The 22,392-nt window shown below is 35.6% G+C and overlaps 1 protein-coding gene and 1 pseudogene across 4 annotated transcripts in view; both read right to left on the bottom strand.

Annotated features, from left to right (window-relative positions):
* LRP1B (LDL receptor related protein 1B) overlaps positions 1–22,392 on the bottom strand; it is a 1,941,900-nt gene that overhangs the window by 437,863 nt on the left and 1,481,645 nt on the right. The gene's annotated exons all lie outside the window — the stretch shown is intronic.
* Positions 12,636–13,973, bottom strand: LOC144576805 (coordinator of PRMT5 and differentiation stimulator pseudogene; annotated as a pseudogene).

Raw genomic sequence — 22,392 nt, 5'->3', positions numbered from 1 at the left:
AGTAGAAACTCATAAGGTATTTAATGACCTAAACAATACACTTGAAAACTGAAAATTAAATTAAGACTTCTTGTGGCTTAGAATATTATAATATTTAGGGTCATATATATATAATACATATAATAATACATAATATACATATTATGTATTATTTTGTTACTTGAAATCGTGTTTTTGAAATGGTATCTGAATTCAAGTAAAAAAATCATAATTCATGTAACAATGGAGACTTACTGTTATCTTGTTTTTGTAACATGACTCACACTGATTGTAATGAGATGTTATGCAGCTTAGAGGGTCATAAATCCATACCAATTTTAAATAGTTTTTAAGTGTTAGCTATTTGGTCTTCTGAATCTGCTATTGTTCATGTAAGTAGCCTCCTTCAACATGCATTCCACAAATAAAAAGAAACATAAATTTTCTTTATATATTCACCGAAATTGGTTATAAACCTATGTCAGCATTTTAATGCCTCTATATTTGCTATACAATATTTATCTGACCACTATATGTTTTAGAAATAAAGTTCAAATAGTTTACAAAAACTAGGGCCAATGGGGAATGACAAAAAGGGGTCTGTGTAACTGACCAGCCCCTACACAAGGAAAAATAAGAAAGATGAATTTTTCAGATAAGTTCTCTCATGAGAGAAAATTTAAAATACGGGACTAAAAAACACATATTAAAGGTATTGATGTGAAAACAAAGGGATAATGAAAGAATGAGAAATTAAAATGGAATGGAAGATTATTGTGAAGAGCCTTGAATGGCAGATGAAGAGATTTCTTTGCCTGAAGGTTTTAGGCCCAGGGTTTCTAAGAGTCTAGAATAGGAATATTATTTCAGTGTATCATTTAGAGAAGAGAACTGAGTATCAGGGTATCCGCATTCAAGTGCTTGCTTTGTCACTCGTAAGCTATGGATATGTTAGTGGGGATTTAATTTTCTAAAATTTGTTTATTAGTAAATATTAATACCAGTTGTCTGTCTCCCATAGGGATATAAAAATTTTTAATGAGACAGTAAAGACAATATTTTTACAAACCAAAAAGTGTTATTTTTTATACACAGTAATATATCATGTTAATAATCCAACAACTTTATTGATTGATTGATTGATTGATTGGGATGGAATGTCATTCTGTTGCCAGGCTGGAGTGCAGTGGCACTATCTCAGATCAATGTAAACTCTGCTTACTGGGTTCAAGTGATTCTCCTGCCTCAGCCTCCAGAGTAGCTAGGATCTGAGGCATGCACCACCATACCCAGCTAATTTTTGTGGTTTTATTAAAAGACTGGGTTTCACCATGTTGGCCTGGATCTCCTGACCTCGTGATTAACACACCTTGGCCTCCCAAAGTGAACTTTATTCTTTATTGAGTCTCCAGCTCTATAAGTCACACAGCCATATTTGAATGGGTAATAGCAAGTGGAGGAAAAACCATTTAGGAAGATTTTGTAAAAGCTCTGAAAATAAGTAATGATAAACTAGAAGAGTTTTAAAAAGAGAAAGAAACAGAAGAATCCATGGAAGAGAAAATTAAATGGAAGGTGCAAAGGAAACTAATCATGTTCCAGGATTTAATTACCATTTTTCACTTAACATTCAGTAAGCAACCATGAAATTTCTACCATGTGCTAGATATGCTAGAAACAAAGTAGTATGTAACTGTTACTTTTACTGACAATTTGTTTTTATACAGAATAAATTGTTTTTTGCCAACGTAGCATGGGATTCCTTTTCATTGTTTATTATTGGTGTAATATTATAAAATAAGTTTAGGAGCTGGAGTTTAAAAGTTAAGAAAGTTTTATCCTAAAAATTGTTTAGATGGTATCAAATTGTCCATGTCTTATAAAATATTTCACTCAGAGAGTGATAATCACACATATAGTAATTCATATTCCTACTATACTTTTCCTTAATTAGATAATATTTAGCAATTACAAAATTAAAATATTTTGCCTGCATTGAATCCTGTAGAGACAGTACAATATCTTAACATCCATTGGTCTTAGAAATAAAAGAAAGAGTAATATTACTTAATGTTAAAATATTTGCTCTAAGTGGGTCTGGGCTCAAAACTTCAGAAGTGGCACAGACTTTGGCTATTCTCTCTAAGAATGTTTTCCCATGGGAATTAATAATACCACCTGACTCTGGTAGATGTTTAAATGGAAGAATGCTAACATAGAAACAAGAAGATACTAAGCACCCGATTTATGTTAAATGTATTCAAAGGGACTTTAAATTAAGAGTATAAAACGGTTTGCATTTATATCCATTCCTTCTTGAAACTTAACTAAAATATTACTAAAATTACATTAAAGGAATTTGTGTTTGAAGTCATGACCCCAAAGCACAAAGAAAATTGGAAAAAATATTGACAAAAGAAGAGAGAAAGGTGGTCAAGTAGTTACTGATTTAACAGCCTCCATAACTCTAAATGGTAAGATAAAGAAAAAGTGGAAAATATCCACTTCCCAAACCTAATAAATTTATAAGTAATGGATACTTATAGAAATAGAGATAATGTAAATGCTAGAACTAGAAGAATAGGTGGAAGATCCAGTTAGGAGGCAGTAAGATCCCGAGATCCTCTTTATGTTTTATAACGCTAGACCCTGCAGAGGATCCTATATAGAGAAGATTGGATATTTATTCCCTGAAGGGTAACACATAGGTTCTCTGAATTCAGAAACCAATGTTATGGTTAATCTTTTTTTAAAAATAAGACATCGAGATACAAAAAATATATAAGAGCAATACAGTACAAATTAAGGCAAAGAGAATCCCTAGGATAATGGTGAAGGAATATTCCAATATTACTTTTGTGCAGAATATGTGTCTTGATATAATCATGATATATTAGGATAAGAAAAGGATTGAAAATGGGGGTGGGAAGTCAATAAATAATATTTGAGGTCAATACATAATGACTATGGCTGAAGATTCAGAAACTGAAAATGTAGCTATGTTATTTACATATTAACATAAATAACTAAATCAGTAAAATGCTTTAAACAGGTTTCTATCATATAGCGGGCCTGCCAGTTTTTAATAAAAGTATGTTAGAATTACAAACAAAACTACTTATAAATTGGTGGATTTGTTTCTTATTGTAGTGATAACAAATTATCACCCCTTTCGTGGCTTAAAACAACACACATTTATTATTTAACAATTATAAAGGTTCAGAAGTCTACAATCTGTATTGTTGGGCTAAAACTAAGGTATATGCAGTCCCATATTTCTTTTGGGGGCTCATTTTAAAAAATCTGTTGTCTTGTCTTATCCATGCACATTCCTTGGGCTTTTCCTCCACCTTCAGGAGCCTGACTCCCACATCTGTTTTCATCCTTAACATTTTTTCTCTCTATCTCTCATCTTTCTGGCTCTATTTTATAAGGATTCTTGTGATTAAGTTGGGCTCATTCAAATAATATGGGATGTTTTTTCCATCTAAATGTCATTAATTACAGCAGCAAATTCCCTTTTATCACGTAAGGTAACAAATTCACAGGTTCCAGTGATAGGACCTGGGTATCTTTGGGAGCCATCATTTGGCTAATGCAGTTCTCTCTGGCTTGGCTCTCCAAGATTTATTTTGCTCAGTGTGCAAAATAAATTTATTCCATACCAAGGTCCTTAAAAGTTTCAAATCATTAATAGCATCAATTCAAGTCCAAAATCTCTTTTAATCCCATAAACTCAAATATTTGTAATTCTATCAACTAAATCATCTAGGTTTAAAATTCTGAGCATGATCTATCCTGGTCCAAAATTCCTGTCCATCTGTGGACCTGTAAAACTAGAAAATATCTGTTCCCAAAATACAATGTGGGACAATTATAGGATGCTAGTTATAGACATTTCTGTTTAGAAATTGAGAAAATGGAAGGATAAAATAAGTCATCAGCATGGGCACAGTGGCTCATGCATGTAGTCCCAGCCCTCGGGGAGGCCAAGGCAAGTAGATCACAAGGTCAGGAGTTCAAGACTACCCTGATCAACATAGGAACCCGGGAGGCAGGAGTTGCAGTGCGCCAAGATCTCACCATTGCACTCCAGCCTGGGTGAAAGAATGAGACTCCTTCTCAAAAAAACAAAAAAAGAAAAAAGAAAACAAAAGTGTCACCAGTTCCAAGCAATTCTGAAATCCAGCAGAGTAAACTCCACTTATTGTTAATGCTTGGGAAAATTTTTCTGTGACTCAAATCTCAGCCTTCCCTACCTTTCACTCTTCCGTCTGAATCATTCTTCCTTTTTCAGTGTTTGCAGATAAACAGAATTACCAACCTATTCCTTGCCTATAAAACTCTGGGAGTCTTACAACCTTCTGTTTCCTCCACTCTGTTTCTCTTACTGTCTAAACTGGCAATGTTTCTGCTGTTGTAATATTCTCAAAAACCTTGTGGGTCTTCTTGTATATCATGGGAATTTGCACCATTAAACAAGAGGCCCCTACACAGGTAATTCCAAGATAATTCCATCCTTATTTTTAGCTTCTGCTGAAATGGAAGAAAGGATCCACAAGTCACATGACTGATCACTTCAGAGAGCTCTCTGTGTGAATAAATACTTCCAGCTCCTCTTCCTTCTTAGGCTCTAACAAAAAGTTGTCCAACCATTCACTTTCCTAACAGGGAATCCTCTAATTTTAGTGTCATTTGCAATCTGGATAGAATGAGAATTTCCCAAATAATCAAGTCCTGGTCCCTTTTTGCTTATCAGTTCTTCCTTCAATCTATCTTTTTATTTCCGCATTTTACTATACACAGAAAGAAGGAAACCAAAGCACATCAACATCTTGTTGAAAATGTACAAAGTTAAATATCTAAGTTTATTGCTTACAACTCCTGCTCTATGTATAATGTTAGAAATGAATTTAGTTATTATAAGCATTGCCTTTATAAAGTACATTTGATTAAATTATGTCATTTAAAATTTGATTACATTTATTTCATAGTATTTTTAATGTGCTTAATCGCCTTTTTTCTAGTTTTCAATAACATACTATTCATTTCTTTCTGAGCCCTCATCAGTAGCATTCTTCATGTCCATATTTCCAACAAAGTTTATTTATAATGATTTAAGTATTCTCTGAGATAATACAATTTGTTCTACTATACTTTTCATTTTTGAGTCTCCATTAGAAGAATTTTAACATCTATATCTACAAACATTCTATTCAAGTCCTAAAAGTTCTTCCATCCTCTATGCAGTACCCAATTTAAGAGCCATTTACTGATTTTTAGGTATTTGTGCAAACCAAAAATAAAATTCTAAGCCCCCATCCAAAGGAATGGACCCCCATCTTGGTCAAGGGAATTCCAAAGAAACCTGAAAAACTAATTCAGGCCATGACAGAAAGGGAGGGTCCATTCATACCTCATTATACCCTCTCCCTTTTGGAGGTTAGACATAACTGACCAGCAGTAACATCAAAACAGGGAACCTAAGACTAACAGAAGAGACTCTTTACAGCAGTAAGATACCAACTCCAACCAGTAATACGTTTTACCTGAAATATATTTCTCTCTCTTTTTTCTTTCTTTCTTTCCCTCCCTCCCTCCCTCCCTCCCTCCCTCCCTCCCTCCCTCCCTTCCTTCCTTCCTTCCTTCCCTCTTTCTAGATGGAGTTTCACTCTTGTCACCTAGGCTGTAATGCAATGGCACCATCTTGGCTCACTGCAAACTCTCCCTCCCAGGGCCAAGTGATTCTTTTGCCCCGGCCTCCCAAGAAGCTGAGATTACAGGCACCCACCACCATGCCTGGCTACTTTTTTGTACTTTTAGTAGAGAGGGGGTTTCACTATGTTGGCCAGGCTGGTCTTCAACTCCTGACCTCAGGTGATCCACCTGCCTCGGCCTCCCACAGTGCTAGGATTATCGGGATGAACCATGCCTGAAATATATTTCTTTTACATATTTTGGAATGGCCCTGCAAACCTCTAATAACAACTAGCTCTTTCTCTGTTCAGGCGCTCCTAATCTCAAAGACATTTACTGAGAGTCAAGCACCTTTTAAAGGTCTGAATAGGACATATTTGTCATCTACTATCTCTAAGGGTAGCCACCTATGAAACTCCATCCACACAATAAGGACCTTGGTCTCCACAAGTCCTTGTCGTAACCCAGACTCTACTTTTTATTGATTCTATATCTTTAGATAATAACTGAACTCTTTCAACAAATTGCCAATAAGAAATTTGAATACACCAGTGACCTATAACTACCCAGTTTTAGTTGCCTTGCCTTTCCCAAGTGAACTAATGTATGCTTCACATGTATTGACTAATGCCTTATGTCTCCCTAAAATGTATAAAACCATGCTGTAACACACCCACCTGGGGCACGTGTACTCTGGACCTCCTGAGACTGTGCCTCTGACCACGGTCACTCAGTTTGGCTCAGAATAAACCTCTTTATATATTTTGATTAGTTTCACTCTTCTCATAGATATCTGTTACAACACTTCACTTCCAGGACATCAAATTTCTATTTGTTTTTTCATGCTGCTACAACAAATTACTTAGCGGTTTTATATAACACAAATCATCTCACAGTTGAAGAGGTTCAGTCTGACAATCAAGATGTCACCAGAGCTGCTTCCTTCTAGAGACTCTGGGAGAGAATCTGCTCTTTATATCTTATGGCTTCCAAAGGCTGATAATATTATTTGGCTTGTGGTCACTTAACTCTAATCTCTGCTTTTATCATCACATCACTTTTTCTCACTGCCTTTTGACTATTATGTCTCCTTGTTATAAGAACCCTGTAAATATCATTGAGCCCATCCAAATTACCTAATCCAGGACAATTTCCTTATTTAAAGTCACCTGATTGTAGACTTGATCACATCTACAAGTACTTTTGCAGCACTATTTAGGTTAGTGTTTTATTGAGTAACTGATTAAAGACTAGGCAAGTTGACATATAAAACTAACCAGCACACTTAGAATAGCAGAATGCTAATAAATAAAGTTGTAACCATGTGCCAAAAATGCATTTTAAGTTAATTTATGCCAAAAACAATAAGTGAATAATTCAACTAAAATGTGACTAAAAATTAAAAATAAGCATTGCCTCCATAAAGTACATTTGATTAAGTTATATCATTTCAAATTAAATTATATTTATTTTATACAAATCCCCAGGTGCTGAAAGTTACCAAATAGTCTTTAATTATCACATATTTTAACAAAATGTTTTACTCTGGGTGACATAGTGAGATTTCATCTCTACACTTTTTTTTTTTTTAAATAGCTGGGTGTTGTGGTACTCCTATGGTCCCAGCTACTCGAGAAACTGAGGAGAAAAAATTGCTTTAGCGCAAGAGTTTCAGGCTGCAGTGCACTATGATTGCAGCACCACACTCCAGCCTGGGAAACAGAACAAGACCCTGTGTCTATAAAGTAATATAGACAGATAGATAGATGTGTGTGTGTGTGTGTGTGTGTGTATATACACATATATATGTACATATATTGTAATTGCCTTAAAAAGCTGCTTAAAATTAGGTAAACATGAGGCTGTATTCCACTCTGATTATCCATTGCTACTTAAATGTCTCAGTGACTCTGACACAAGTTAGTATGATTGATTTTAAAAAAATACAGAGAGGCTGATCTTTTTATGTCAAGCTGTGAAAAATGTCATGAGGAAATTTAGAATTAATACAATATATCTAAAAGGCTTTTGACAATAAAACTTATTAAATTTAAAACTAAGGACTTATTTTCACATAAACAATAGCCAGTGTTATTGGAACATTCCTGGATAGGAGTTAATCCAGAGTTCACAAGTATAGAAATTTTTCTTGACCTACAATAGCTATAGCTAATTTACGTCAGGTAAAAGTGTAGGAATACAGTTTGTTTCCTACAGCATGTAATTATATAATAAATATGCCCTGGGTAAGATAAATAAGGTAACAATGCATATTTTTTTTATTAATACAGGAAAAAATACCTTCAATCCATAGGTTTCAAAACCACATGCTTTAAAAATAAGAGATATTTCTTGGATAATCCTGCTGTTAAAATCTGACTGTTGATTCATAAATTTAAGCCCCATGCTTTAGAATACTTTTTAAAAAAATATCAACACATTAATGAGTGTTTATTGCCTTCCAAGAGATTTTCCCATAAGACTGCAAGGCATGCAATCATAAAGGTAGGCGTTTTGATAATTTCCTTTTATAAAATAAGTTTGCAGGTTTCATTACAAGTTTGACTTTTTTGAATTTAAATAGACGCTGGCATTTCAAATTAAGAACAGGAGAAAGTTACTCTTATGTATATGATATTTGGATTCTTAAATATAATTCTAGCTAATATTGTTTAAAAAGTATAGATAGATTTCTATTCATTTAACTTACAGTTCCAGATATTCATCAATAAATGACCTTCTCCCTTGTATTATAGGATATTTCTTTTTGCTTATAAAGATTTTAAGATGTGAAATGCCACAGGAACAAAAAATCAAACTATGTACCAAATATTTATTGTGCACCTACTATGTGCCAAATACTATAATAAACAATAGAGATGCAGGAAACAACATTTTAACTCTTCAGTTTTTCCAAAACATGTTATTCATATCAAAATATCAATGTGCCAAAAAAATGAACAATCATCACAATTTATTTTTGGTAAACAGAATACAGTCTACGATACTGCCACTTCTTAGGGAAGAAAAGCAGCCCTGTCAATAGAGATTGGCAAAGATATTTATACAAGAGAGAGAACTAGGAGAACCAGATGAAACTGTCAGAGGACTGCAAGGAGAAATATGTTTTGAAAAGTAGAAGGTAGTCAACAATTTCCACAGAAATGAGGTCACTGTCTTTGTCAACCAGAGTCTTCCGAGTCTGTTATCAGAAGAACGAGGAAGTTCAGGAAAGATTGCAATGATTTAAGGAGTGAAAAGAGTCAGCGGGTATAGATTACTTGTTCAAAAAACTTGGTGGCAAAGGGAAAGATGGAGAGGACAATGGGATCCAGGAAGGAGAGAAATTTGTTTATAGGTATATTTTTTAGAACAGAGAAGGAATGAGCATTTTTGCAGTAGGAGACTTACTGGACAGAGAGAGAGAAAGAAACATACACAACGGTGTCAATGGCATAGAAATAAGATTTAGATTTGAAAGGACACTTTCTCAACAATGAAAAGATGGAAGTAGATGAAAATGGGTGTACACAAAGGTAATCTCCAACATTAGGCTGGGCACTGTGCCTCATGCCTGTAATCCCAGAACTTCGGGAGGCTGAGGTGGGTGGAACACCTGAGGTCAGGAGTTTGAGACTAGCCTGGTCAACATGGTAAAACCCCGTCCTTACTACAAATACAAAAAATTAGCTGGGCATGGTGGTAGGTGCCTGTAATCCCAGCTACTCATGAGGCTGAGGCAGGAGAATCTTTAGAATCTGGGAGGTGGAGGTTGCAGTGAGCTGAGATTGTGCCATCACACTCCACCCTTAGCAACAAAAGCAAAACTCTGCCTCAAAAAAAAAAAAGGCAACATTAATTGAACACATATACACACGTGAGGGAGGATGAGTGGCATTGTTTTGTGCACTTGCTATGTTGTGAAAGGTAATATTACCCCACTTTACAGTAAGAAAGCTAGGACATGTAGTGCTTAATAATTTGCAGAGGAGGTCGCACAAATAGTAAAAAGCAGAGCCACAATTTGAACCCAAGGAATCTGATTTTAGAGTCTAGATTCTTAATCACCATAGTCCAATGAATTCAATTAATTATCCAAGTGGACCTGAGTCAAACAAAGAAATTTACTGAACACTTCTATTTTTTGCCTATAAGAAAAAAAAAGACATTCATTAAAAATTGTGTGGACAGGTATGGAAGGAGTTTTAAGATGATGGTAAAGGAAATTGTGGGATTATATATGTAGATATGTGTGTTTATATGCTTTTTCTCTCATAAAATATCTTTCCTTTGAATTAGGAAGCTAGTAAAATGTATATGTAATTTTAGGAGATATTTGTTAGAAGGATTCATGTTCCCAAATTCCATATTTAGATTATAGTGTTTATTTCTTATCTATGAGACTTTCAAAATCAGTATAGATTTTAATGCTTTTAAAACCTCAGAACATGTTAGTATAAAGACTGGACAAGGCATTTCTTCCACCTAAGTAAGCAAATGAAAGTATTCTACATAAAACTAATGCCAATTCAACCTACATATTTTCCTCCAAAAATAATTCACTCATCCCTGACTTTGAATATTGAATCTGTTTGCTAGGAAAGCCATAACAAATCAGCGACGGGGTTGCTTAAACAACAGAAATGTCATTTCTTAAAGTTCTGAAGGCCGCAAGTCTAAAACCAAGGCATTGGCAAGTGAGGCCTCACTATCTCTTTTTTCTTTTCTTTTTTGAGATGAAGTCTCTCTCCGTTGCCCACGCAGGCTGGAGTGTAATGGAACAATCTCTGTTCACTGCAACCTTTGTCTCCCAGGTTCAAGCAATTCTCCCACCTCAACCTCCTGATTAGCTGAGATTACAGGCATCCACCATCATGCCCAGGTAATTTTGTATTTTTGTAGAAATGGGTTTCACCATGGTGGCCAGGCTAGTCTTGGACTCCTAACCTCAGCCTTTTGCTGATACACCCTCCTCAGCCTCCAAAAGAGCTGGAATTACAGGCATGAGCCACTGCACCCGGCAGGCCTCTCTCTTTTGCTTGCAGAAGGCTGCCTTCTTGTGTCCTCACTGGTTTCTCCTTTGGTCTCTCTTGCCTATGTTCTAATTTCCTCCTATTATAAGGACACTAGTCATATTAGATTCAAGTCCACCCATTATGATTTCATTTTACCTTAATTATCTTGCTAAAGGTCCTATTTCCACATACACTCACATGCTGAAGTACTGAGAGCTGGAACTTCAACATATGAATTTAGAGGATCACAATTCAGCTCATAACAAATATTTTTGTTTGTTTGTTCTCTGTTTATCTGTCTGGTCAATGCAAAAGTAGAATTATTTTTAGGGCAAGTTTTATACTTTCCTCTTCCTAACATCTTTAGCATTCTTAAATTTAAATGAATGAATGTTGTATATTAATAAACTAGTGACATATGTTTATATACTAATATACATTGTTTTTTACAAGTAAGTGGAGAGTGAAGTTAAAACATAATTAGTACAATCAGTGTTTTGAGAATCAAGAAAAACATTAAATCACCCCTTCTGTACTGTGACTTTGTCAGAACGTGGAGGTCAGGCTTCCTTTAGCAGCCAGAGCAGTCAGTTTCAACTAGCCCCTCACTATAAATCTGATAAATACACAAACATTAAAGAACTGAGGAAACTGGTGCCTGAGTATGAGAGCTGGAATGTGGAATCAAACCCATTACAATCCCACCTGAGTTTTCTCAGACCCTAAAGCAAGCTTGTCCAACACTCTGCCTATGGGCCATATGTGGCTTTGAATGCAGCCGCAGGTTCAATGGCTTTGAATGCAGCCCAACACAAATTGGTAAACTTTTTATGAGTTTTTTTTCGTGATTTTTTTAAAATCATGTTTTAGCTCATCAGCTATCATTAGCGTTAGTAGATTTTATGTATGCCTGAAGACAGGTCTTCCAACATGGCCCAGGGAAACCAAAAGACTGGACACCCCAGGTCTCATCCAATAATAAAACCATTCTTACACATACACCTCCTTCCAGGGCCCACTTAAGAAACTTTTCAAGGCTCTAGAGTAAGCTTTCCAGACCCCAGACCCTAGTTAAATATTAGACGGAGATTAAATGAAACAATCCTGCTGATAGGCACGCTCCCACATGTAGGCATGGAGCTTTAAATGTATATGTGCACCAGAGAAATATTTCTAACTTTGAGTTGGTCTGGTGAGTTACCCCAACATTCTTGCTGATTGCAGAAATAAACTCTTCTTTTCCCAGTCAGTCTGCATCTCATTATTGGACCTCGAGAACAAGCAGCTGGACAGATTATGCTAGTATGGGAACAAGGACATCATCATCCTGGCTGGAGATTTCACTTTACTATGAATGCCTATAAAGTTCTGTTTGTACTCATATTACACTGGTATCACACTAACTCATGGCTATTTCTGCTGCTGCTGAGATTTTCTCTATTACTTTGTACATTCCATTTGTACACACTTTTCTCTAGATTGAGACCTGTGTGTGTGTGTGTGTGTGTGTGTGCACGCGCGCGCACGCGCACATCCTGTGGGTGAAAGAAAGAGCTAACTGAACCTGAAGTATAGAATGTGAACCAAGTGAAATAGAATCAAGGAAAAAGTACATTCAATGTTTAACCTGAGGCAAAAAACAGAATGGCCCATCCAATAAACTGCAATCATTTAGCAGAGTAGATATATAATAAATCTGATTTAAAATGGTTTACTTCAGATATACATTTCAGAAAATATGAGCATGATCTTCCCTTATATCTCAATCTGTGTATCTCATGTATGCAAATTACACAGAAAGAAAATCCCTCATTAAAGTACATGTAGAAAACTTAGCCCTTGTTTTACACTTTCTGCTGTTTAAATAAATAAACGTTTTGCCATGAATACTACTCAGAATGGCAGTTTTGGTTGATGCAAAAGTAATTGCGGGTTTTGTCATTATTTTTCTTCTTCTTTTTTTAAATCTTTATTTACAAAGTACACAACTCCTCTTGTCACAGACACAAACACACACACATTCCAAGGAGGAGCCCATTAAGAACAACAACAGACTGGAGAGAACAATGGGGCCTCATTGAACACTGGTCTGTGTACCCCAGACTAGGGATCCCTGGAAACGTTTTCTCAGATATGACTTTTCACCTGCAAGACAGAAAAAGAGATCTCGATCTGGAGGTCTGCCCACGCACAAGGCAGAAAGCTCCACACTCAGTCTTTGGCATCATCAAACTGTCCTGTTTCATAGGCCATCTTGGAATAATGGGTTGTCAGTGGAGGTGGATGGTACCAGCTGGGGTCATAGATCATGTCTTCTTGTGGGGCACAGCTGATTCAAGGTTTGAGATCTTGAGAAATTCTCTCCTGGATGTCATTAGCATCATATAGATTCCCTTGATCTCCTTTCAACTCCAAGTCCCAGTCCTCATTAAAAAAAATTGCCAGGCTGTTCCTTGGGTGGACAGTTTGTTCCCTCTGACAGCTCCCAGGGATTCAGTTCTCCATCAGAGTCCTCTTCATCCACAGCACAGCAAACCCTTCCTTTTCAGAATGGTTCCCCTCACCCCGGGCTGGACTGTCATTAGGACGCTCTGTGCTCCAACTGCTAGTCAATACATAGGCTTCTCAGTCTCTCTCCTGACAGTAGTCAGCGGCAGCAAAGCTGCGAGGTGCTTTCTGTGAGCTCAGCAGCAGCGGGCCCCCAGACGGCTCCGTAGCCCCCTGCTCCTCAGCCTGGGCAGCCTGAAGGTCCATGCTGGCTGCTGGCAGCTCAGCACCCTGGATGTTGTGGGCCACATGACATGCCATTACTTTCTATGGCGAATGCCACAATTACTTTTGCACCAACCAAATACATACCAGTATCAATCTAAAATATCGCTACTTTTCAAATTTTCTCCCTTGCATTCTGAATATATATTTTCATAATACGAATAGAGGTAAATGAGTGAGAAAAAATTATGGAATCTATAAAATAAGTTATAAGTAAATGTCTCATGCTACATAAGAGGTATTTAATCAATTACTGAATGTGGTTTCTATGTAAAAACACATGACTCATGCCATCCTGGTGAAAAATTACTTAGAAAATTGTTTCTTTTTTATTAATTTTGAAACAAATGTTCTTCGTCTCATTGAACTCTGTTTTCTAACATTGGCAGAGAAGGATGGTTAATATAGATGTCTTTCAAATGGTGACTCATCTCAGTTCTCTGTATTATTTATCAGACTAAGTACAACCAACAGGCATTTTCACAGTTACTTGCTGTTCCAGACCTAAGCCCTCCTGCCATTCTAAGCATGTAGGATACACCATCAAATGACCTGCCTTGCCAATTCATCTCACAATGTCTAGTCCAAATCACAGTTTTGTGAATATAACAAAAATAGAGAACTTTACACCCTATAAAGTTTTGCCATTTTCAGATATTTATAGATTACAGATAAATTTTGTTCTTAGCTATCATTCTACACATACACATATACATTTCTATTATCCTGCAGGTTCAAAAGAGATGAGGCAAAAGAAACTTATTAAAATTGCTTTTTTTTTTTTAAGACAGAGTTTCACTCTTGTTATCCAGCCCAGAGTGCAATGGCGCAATCTCAGCGCCTCCTGGGTTCAGGCAATTCTCCTGCCTCAGCCTCCCGAGTAGCTGGGATTACAGGCACGCACCACCATGTCCAGCTAATTTTTTGTAGTTTTAGTAGAGACGGGGTTTCACCATGTTGACCTGGATTGTCTCGATCTCTTGACTTCATGATCCACCCACCTTGGCCTCACAAAGTGCTGGGATTACAGGCTTGAGCCACTGCGCCCGGCCTAAAATTGCTTTATTACATGATACAGACATTCTTGTATTTCTTATGCATACTCATTTACTAACATCTGTTTTTTATTTTTAATTTAATTTGTAGGCTCTTATTGTCTCTGTATTGGCATGCTAGCTAAGATAAGTTATAATCTGGCCCCAAGATGCAAGGGGGTGGAGACAGATAAGTGTTTGGATCTTTGAAAAATCTAATGCTTCTAACACAGGAATATATTTTCTCATCTTGAATATAACCCTTTCTATTGTCTTTTCTTCACCGCCTTACTTTTGCTAGTCATACATGCATATTCTATTGTTAAAGCATGCATTGCTTCCTTCATGTAATCTTTTAAAAATTTTCTATAGTGTCCATAGCTTGTATCAGTCACATGCAAATGTTCAACAAACACTGTGAGATAAGTGAAGAACTCTGGAGTCCTAAATCCTTCTCATTTCCCTAAGGAGAAGGCCCCTATACTTTCTTCATTACAGTATTTGTAAGTTTGAAGACAGCAAGTATATCCGTTCTTCAAAGTCTTGGTATGCTATGGTGGTCGTTTTACATGCTGGCTAGATTCTATTAATTTGTAGTTATAAATAGCTTTCAGAAAATGGATCAGTAAAGATAAAGACTCAAAATTGTTTATACCAATTTATTTCTAAGTCCTGGGCAATGCCCTAACCAGAATTTATTAACTTGGGTATTATCATGCTTCTGATATTGCTATTAACATAATCCTTATTTCTAAAAGGAAAAACTGAGGCAAGGAGAAGTTGAATAATTTACCCACAGACACAGCTTGTAACTGGGTGAACAGGAGAAAAGAGGCTGGGTTGAATCTAGATAGAGATCCTGAATCTAGAATTCTTGCTTTTAATCAATATTCTGTAGTTAAAACTTTCTCACAGAGGTTGACATTCCCTCCCTCAGTGAACAGCTCTGTCCAACCAAATAAAGAATGCAAGTCAAAGAATTGCATTTACTCTGCAAATGGAGCTTTAAGAAAAGTTCCCTAACAACCTAATTATATAGCTGTCACCTAGTGAATTCATAATGAAGTTATTTTAAAAATTATCTACTAAGTGACAACTTCTATTTTTGATTAGAAGAGATACAGAAAAAAAGTATATCCAAGGGACCCTGTCTAGAACCACTTGAGATATCTTTGGGGAGATCTTAAAGATAAAAATGAAACAAGGGGTAAGCATGCAGGAGGTAGTAAATAAGGAAGTGATAAAGATATTCAGCACACATGACAAGTTCTGAATGGTTTCAAAAGAGGGACATCACTGTGGGCTGCAGTGCTAGGAAAAACTGAGCTTCATGGTGTTAAAGAATTTGGACTAAATTTTACAGAGGCTCCAAAATATAGACCACTGGGAAGGCCATAAAATCCTTTCTATTCAAGATCAGCTACAGGAGTAAACATATGGTTAAGAAAGAACATAGTATGTTTTTAAGATAAAAAGTATCTGAGTAGGACTAGAGGAAAGGGTGGATTAACATAGGAGAGAGATTTGTGGTGCGAAGGATCAACTAGTTTGATTCTACATAAAACCTGGAAAGGAGGTACATGCTTTATAATTTGAGGTGCAGAAAATAGAAACCAGTGTTTTAGGAAGTAACTCAATGAAAATGTTGTTTGTAATATATAGAAAATCAAGGCAGGGAAAGGAAATAGAAGGCTAGCAATTATTCAGTAATAAATGAATGAAAATCTGGCCTATAATGGTGACGATGGTTAAGAAAAGTACTTAGTGAATAAACGGCTCAGGGGATACAGGGGAAGAGAGAGAAAAAATAAAAATTTTAAATAACAATAATTATTATAACAACAATAATAGTGAGGTTGGATCCTGATGGGGAAGAAAAGTAATAATTTTATTACTGAAAATAGCAGGGGTTCCAACTTGAGGTGGGAAAATAACTTCAGCATGTAACTTGTGAGTTGATATTAACATATACAATAGGAATGTTTCATAAATGTCTAGAGATTTCACACTGGTCCATTTGTGAGGAGATAAATTAGGAAATTTGAACTTGGTGAAATAGTAAATAATGAAGATCTCAGTATAAATCATTATATTGATTTATAGAAGGAAAGAATGAGGAAAATATGCCCATCAGTAGAAATAAAGTTTCTTCAGGAACAGCATGTGAATAGTCAGAAATAGGAAATATAGAAAGTAACATTTTATAGTATAGGAAAGTGGTAAGAACAGCATTAAATGTCTTATATTTGGTATTTAAAAAACTGAACATGGTCATCACAGAATTAAATGAAATGTGATGTGAGAAATTCAGAATAGTAATTACAGGGTGCAGGTAAAGAAAATAGCAGGCTAATTGACAGATTTTCTTCAAAGAGAAGGAACACTAAGTTCAAGAATTTCGGGTGGATTAGTGACAACAAGTGATGAGATCCAGGCTTAATTTCAACTATAGTGGAAAGTAAAACAAAGAACAATAGAGTCAAAAGGTGTTACTGAAAATTCAGGGAAGACTGAGAAATGAACTAAGGCATCAATATAAATAATGAAATCATCAGAAAGATTTCTGAGAGAAGAGGAAAAGCAGAAGAACGACAGCTGGGTTTCAATTGTCCAAGGAAACGAAAAGGAATCATGGGATGTAGTTACATGTGGGTAGAGGATAACACAGCTTTAGCTACATGTCCCTGACATGCTTTTACATGTCAGTAAAGTACAGAACTATACATTGCAAACTCTACTTTATAAAAATCTTAAAATGTTAATAAGGTTTAGACAACTAAAAGTATTCAATTGAATATGGCAAGAATGACAATCTAAACCACATACTATGCTATACTAGGTGTTGCAAAAAAGCCTAACCGGGAAAAGATTTGGTATATAATCTCATTTTTAATTATGTCACTCTTAAAGCTATGTAACTAAAACTCAACTAAGAAAACAATCTGTAAAGGGATTTCTGTCCTGGGAAACTTATATCCACATGAGTTTTTTTAGTACGAGTTATTTTAATATTTTCTCTCTCTCTCCCTATTGAACCAGATATACTGAAAAGCTAACAATAGTGGATTGAATACGTAAATAAAATGTATTTATTTCTGGTAATCTTTGTTTATTCTTGCATTTAAGTCCAAAAATCCCAAGATTTTCATATACATTTTAGTAACTATATAAATTAAAATATTTTGCCTTTTCAAATAATACCAGGTCACTTCATCCCTGCAAATTATAATCACTTTTTTTTTTTTTTTTTTTGAGACAGAGTTTCGCTCTTGTTACCCAGGATGGAGTTCAATGGCGCATTCTCGGCTCACCGCAACCTCCACCTCCTAGGTTCAGGTAATTCTTCTGCCTCAGCCTTCTAAGTAGCTGGGATTAAAGGCACGAGCCACCATGCCCAGCTAATTTTTTGTAGTTTTAGTAGAGATGGGGTTTCACCATGTTAACCAGGATGGTCTCGATATCTTGACCTCATGATTCACCCGCCTCAGCCTCCCAAAGTGCTGGGATTACAGGCTTGAGCCACCACGCCCGGCCCCTATAATCACTTTTAAAGGGGAACCTTGAATTCACTTGCATACTTGCTTATTTCCATAGGGGCTCTACCGTTTTCTTAGACATTCCGAATTAATCATCCAGCCCCTCAAAGACCTATTGATAATTCACAATGCATTGATTTTATCTGCTCATTTCCTGCCGCAAATCTCTCAAAAGGAAAGTTCTAACATGTATACTTTCTTCTATTATTTCCTATGAAAAATGCTGCATCTAACACTATCTCAAGATATTTTTCCCCTTATTGTCACTTACAACTTATCTCATTCAAGACAAAACTCCAAAAAAAAAAAAAATTCAGCCAATTTATTTATTTATTTATTTATTTATTTTTTGAGGCGGAGTTTCGCTCTTGTTACCCAGGCTGGAGTGCAATGGCGTGATCTTGGCTTACTGCAACCTCCGACTCCTGGGTTCAGGCAATTCTCCTGCCTCAGCCTCCTGAGTAGCTGGGATTACAGTCATGCACCACTGTGCCCAGCTAATTTTTTGTATTTTTAGTAGAGACAGGGTTTCACCGTGTTGACCAGGATGGTCTCGATCTCTTGACCTCGTGATCCACCCGCCTCGGCCTCCCAGAGTGCTGTGATTACAGGCGTGAGCCACCGCGCCCGGCCCTCAGCCAATTTTTTTTTTTTACACAAAAACATGGGTTATTAAACTGGTTTCATAACAACTAATCATGACACACTTGTGAGAAAAAAAAAATCAGCATTATTTGAGCTACATGTTTAAACAGTTCTACTCTTGAAGATAACAGAATCAATCTAATGCCATTACATCTATGTCAGAAAAGTACAGAACTTTACATTGCAAATTCTACTTTATAAAAATCTTAAAAAGTTAATAATGTTTAGACAAAGTTTCATAGTTTTCATACTTCTGTTATTTCTTTTTCCTATTAAATAATCCTATCCTATCTCATTTTATTGCTTCACCATCACATATAAATTATTTTATAGCTCATGGATAAACCAGATATGATTATCATAATCTACTGATTTTCAAGAAACACAACAGATAAAACAAAAAAAAATGAGTTTTAAAAGTAAGGCCAAACTTTAATGTATTATTTAGGATCTTCTGTAAATAGGATAATAATAACCTATCCACTACATGGATTGCAGAAGGTACACATTCTTCCCCTCTATATATGTTTGCAGCCCATTTAAGTTCCTCCCAATCAGTAAGTGAGTCTGTTTCTCTATTCCTTGAATCTGGACATGGCCATGTGACTTTCCATGACCAATGAGACATTAGCAATTGCTGTGCAAGAAGAGATTTATAAAATATCTTCACATATTAGGCCAGTGCTCATGTGGAACCCTGAGAACATCCCAAGGTACCCTACTGGATAATTACCGACTTGTGGCCTGGTTACTCAGCATATAGTCTACCAACTGCCAGGCATATGAGAGAGGCCATCCTGGATCATCCAGCCATCATCTGACCCAGCAGCTGGTTACAGAAATTGAAGAGCTAACACAGACCAGAAGAACTACATAGCTAGCCCAAAAATAGTAGAATAAATAAGCAGTTATTTTAAGTCACTGAATTCTGAAATGGTTTGTTTTGCAACCAAAGGTAATTGATATCAACTAATCTTTGAAGCCTTAGGCTATGAATTTAAAAACATAAATTTAATTAAATTTAAATTTATACTCAGGAAAGTATTAAAGCAAACTAAATATGGTGTGAAAAGGACTTCATACTTCTATATTTGAGTCCCTGTGAATGAACTGCAACCTAACTTAATAGGTAGAGAAGATTAAAAACCTTATTTAGGAGTATGCACCTGTAACAATAGCTGAGTCTTGTCCAATCCCAGTGGCTGTATTTCAACCATTTATACACCCCTGAGTGTTCAAATGGTATTCAAATAAGGCAAAGACCAACCTGTAATCAGTGCAGTTATTCTGTACCTCACTTCCAATTTCAGCATGTCATTTTCCTTTTTTTCTCTATAAATCTTCCACCAGGTGGCTGTGCTGGAGTCTCTGAATCTGCTGTGATTCTGTAGGCTGCCCAATTTGTGAATTGTTCATTGCTTAATTAAACTCCCTTAAAATTAATTCAGATAAAGTTTTTCTTTTAACAATGGAAATAACTCTGGTCAAGAATTAGGAACTCAGTATCCCCAGCCTCCCTCACCTATACAGATCTTACTTGGCAGTCATCTAATATTGTTATACTAATTCCTATTTGAATTACTATCCCCAAGTCCACCCAGCACCTCTATTTTGTGTTGGGTGTGTCAGTTTGCCTGTCTCCTATCCATCCTTCCTTCTCTCCATTCCTGATCAGCCTCACTAACTATAATAATTTCAGAGCCAACCATAGGTTTCTAGTAAAGTTCAAGTTTTATAACCAACATTGGCTATAACTCTCTTTCACAAGGACATAACTCAGCACTTTCTGATTCTGCAAACAGAAACCTGGTGAGATCTTCTAACATGACCTATTGGGGCAGTTTCCCAAGTCTGAACATCTATGCAGAAAATTTTTCAGCTTCCTGTCTAGTTATAGTTATAATTCTCAATATAGAACTATGTCATCCCAAAATATGCCTCATTGGCATAGGATTATTCTGAGTTGAAAGCAATTGAGAAACGACAGACATAGGAAAAGCTCATCTATCTAAAGAATAGCAGAGCATACATTTCCTTTCATGAAAGTGTCCCCCTCTCTCAGTCCTGAAAGGAAAAACTTTATCACCAGAGAAGAAGAAAGCACCAAGATGAATCCACACAAACGAAATCTTACAAAAATAACCATTATCTTCAATTAATTTACAGCATGTATTTATCTTCCCATAATTTACAGCCTGTAAAATCCCCAACCCCTTTTCTTTGCCTAGTGAGGTCTCCACAACTCATGCTTTGTTAAAATGGCATATAACTCTTCCAGGTCTAATTTCTTCTTCAGGTCTTTACCCAAGTCTTCACTTCGTTTCACTGAATGACTCCTTGTACATGCAAAAATTAGCATCAAATAAAATTTGTATGCTTTTTCTCTTATTAACCTTTCTTTTGTCAGTTTAATTCACAGTTCCCAGTCACAGAAGCTAAGAGAATAATAGAGGAAGTAATTTTTCTTCCCCTACGTCTACCACAGGACATCTTTTGAGATAGACTCAGAAATTTTTGAATTCATGGGAGCTAGACTGAAACTAACATATAGATTGCAACGAAATGAAGGGGAGATTTCATATTTTCTGGTTCTTTTCACTAATCATGACTGACGGCAATTTCTACTCTTCATAATCAATGACTAGTAACCCTTAATCTTCCTTTGGACCATAAAAATTAACCTATGCCTCCCATCTTGTTTACTCCCTATAGACAACTTACATTTTTTATTTTTCTGCCTTTTCTATCTTAACAATAAATAATAAAACAATGCTCCATTAGACCTCTTCAATAGTTGTAATTATCTCAATCTTAAAATTGATTCAGCTAATAAATGTAGATGATGAAAGTATCCTTTTCTGTTTTATGAATACTGAAACTTAAAATCTAAAATTCTTACATTTTGACAATGAATGTCTGCATTCTATAAGCAAATTAAAAATATATGCATTCTAAAAGCTGACTTCTTAACCTTTTTAAGTAAAATAAAAAAAACAACATAATCAAACATGTTTTGAAACACTCCTAAAAAATAAGAAAATAGCCCTTGTAAAGAAGAAAGACATTTCCAGTGAAATATAATTATAACTTAAAAGTGAAGTATTGCTACCAGGAGTCTTGGAAAAGCAATCTAAAAATATTATAAAGCTATTATTAACAAGTTTGAATCCTAATTACAAACATGGGAATTATATCTCACTGTAATTTGTTGACAGTATCAAGGTGGAGATTAAACAAAGGTATAATATCTATAAATAAGAGAAAAGAAAGACAGATAGGAAGCAACTTTCATGTAATTCAATAAGGTTGCTAATCCAATTTAAATTCCAAACATGCATATCTATGATATTTGACCAATTAATTTTCTAAAGGTATCTATTTTAATATTTAAAAGTGATTATCTTGAAATTTATTTATATTTACCTTATTAAAAATTAAATGTTTTAGATACTCAGAATAGTAGAGAGAAGAATATGACTTGACAAACCTTAACATTATGCTTCATATTTCTAAGAACAAACTTATAGCTATTGTTGAAAATAATATAGTTCTCTCAATACTATTTCTCTTTCTCTCCTCTTTTATCTCTCCAGAGAAAGCAAGATGTTGACGGTTTATAATTTTTAATGTGCTTAATTTTTAAATTTGGAACTAATTTTAGGCTTACAGAAAAGTTTCAAAAATTAGTACAGGGAGTCGCCTTCTATTTTTAGT

Source organism: Callithrix jacchus, chromosome 6 (genome assembly GCF_049354715.1).
Source record: "Callithrix jacchus isolate 240 chromosome 6, calJac240_pri, whole genome shotgun sequence".
NCBI lineage: Eukaryota > Metazoa > Chordata > Mammalia > Primates > Cebidae > Callithrix > Callithrix jacchus.
This window is presented reverse-complemented; position numbering and strand designations above follow the sequence as displayed.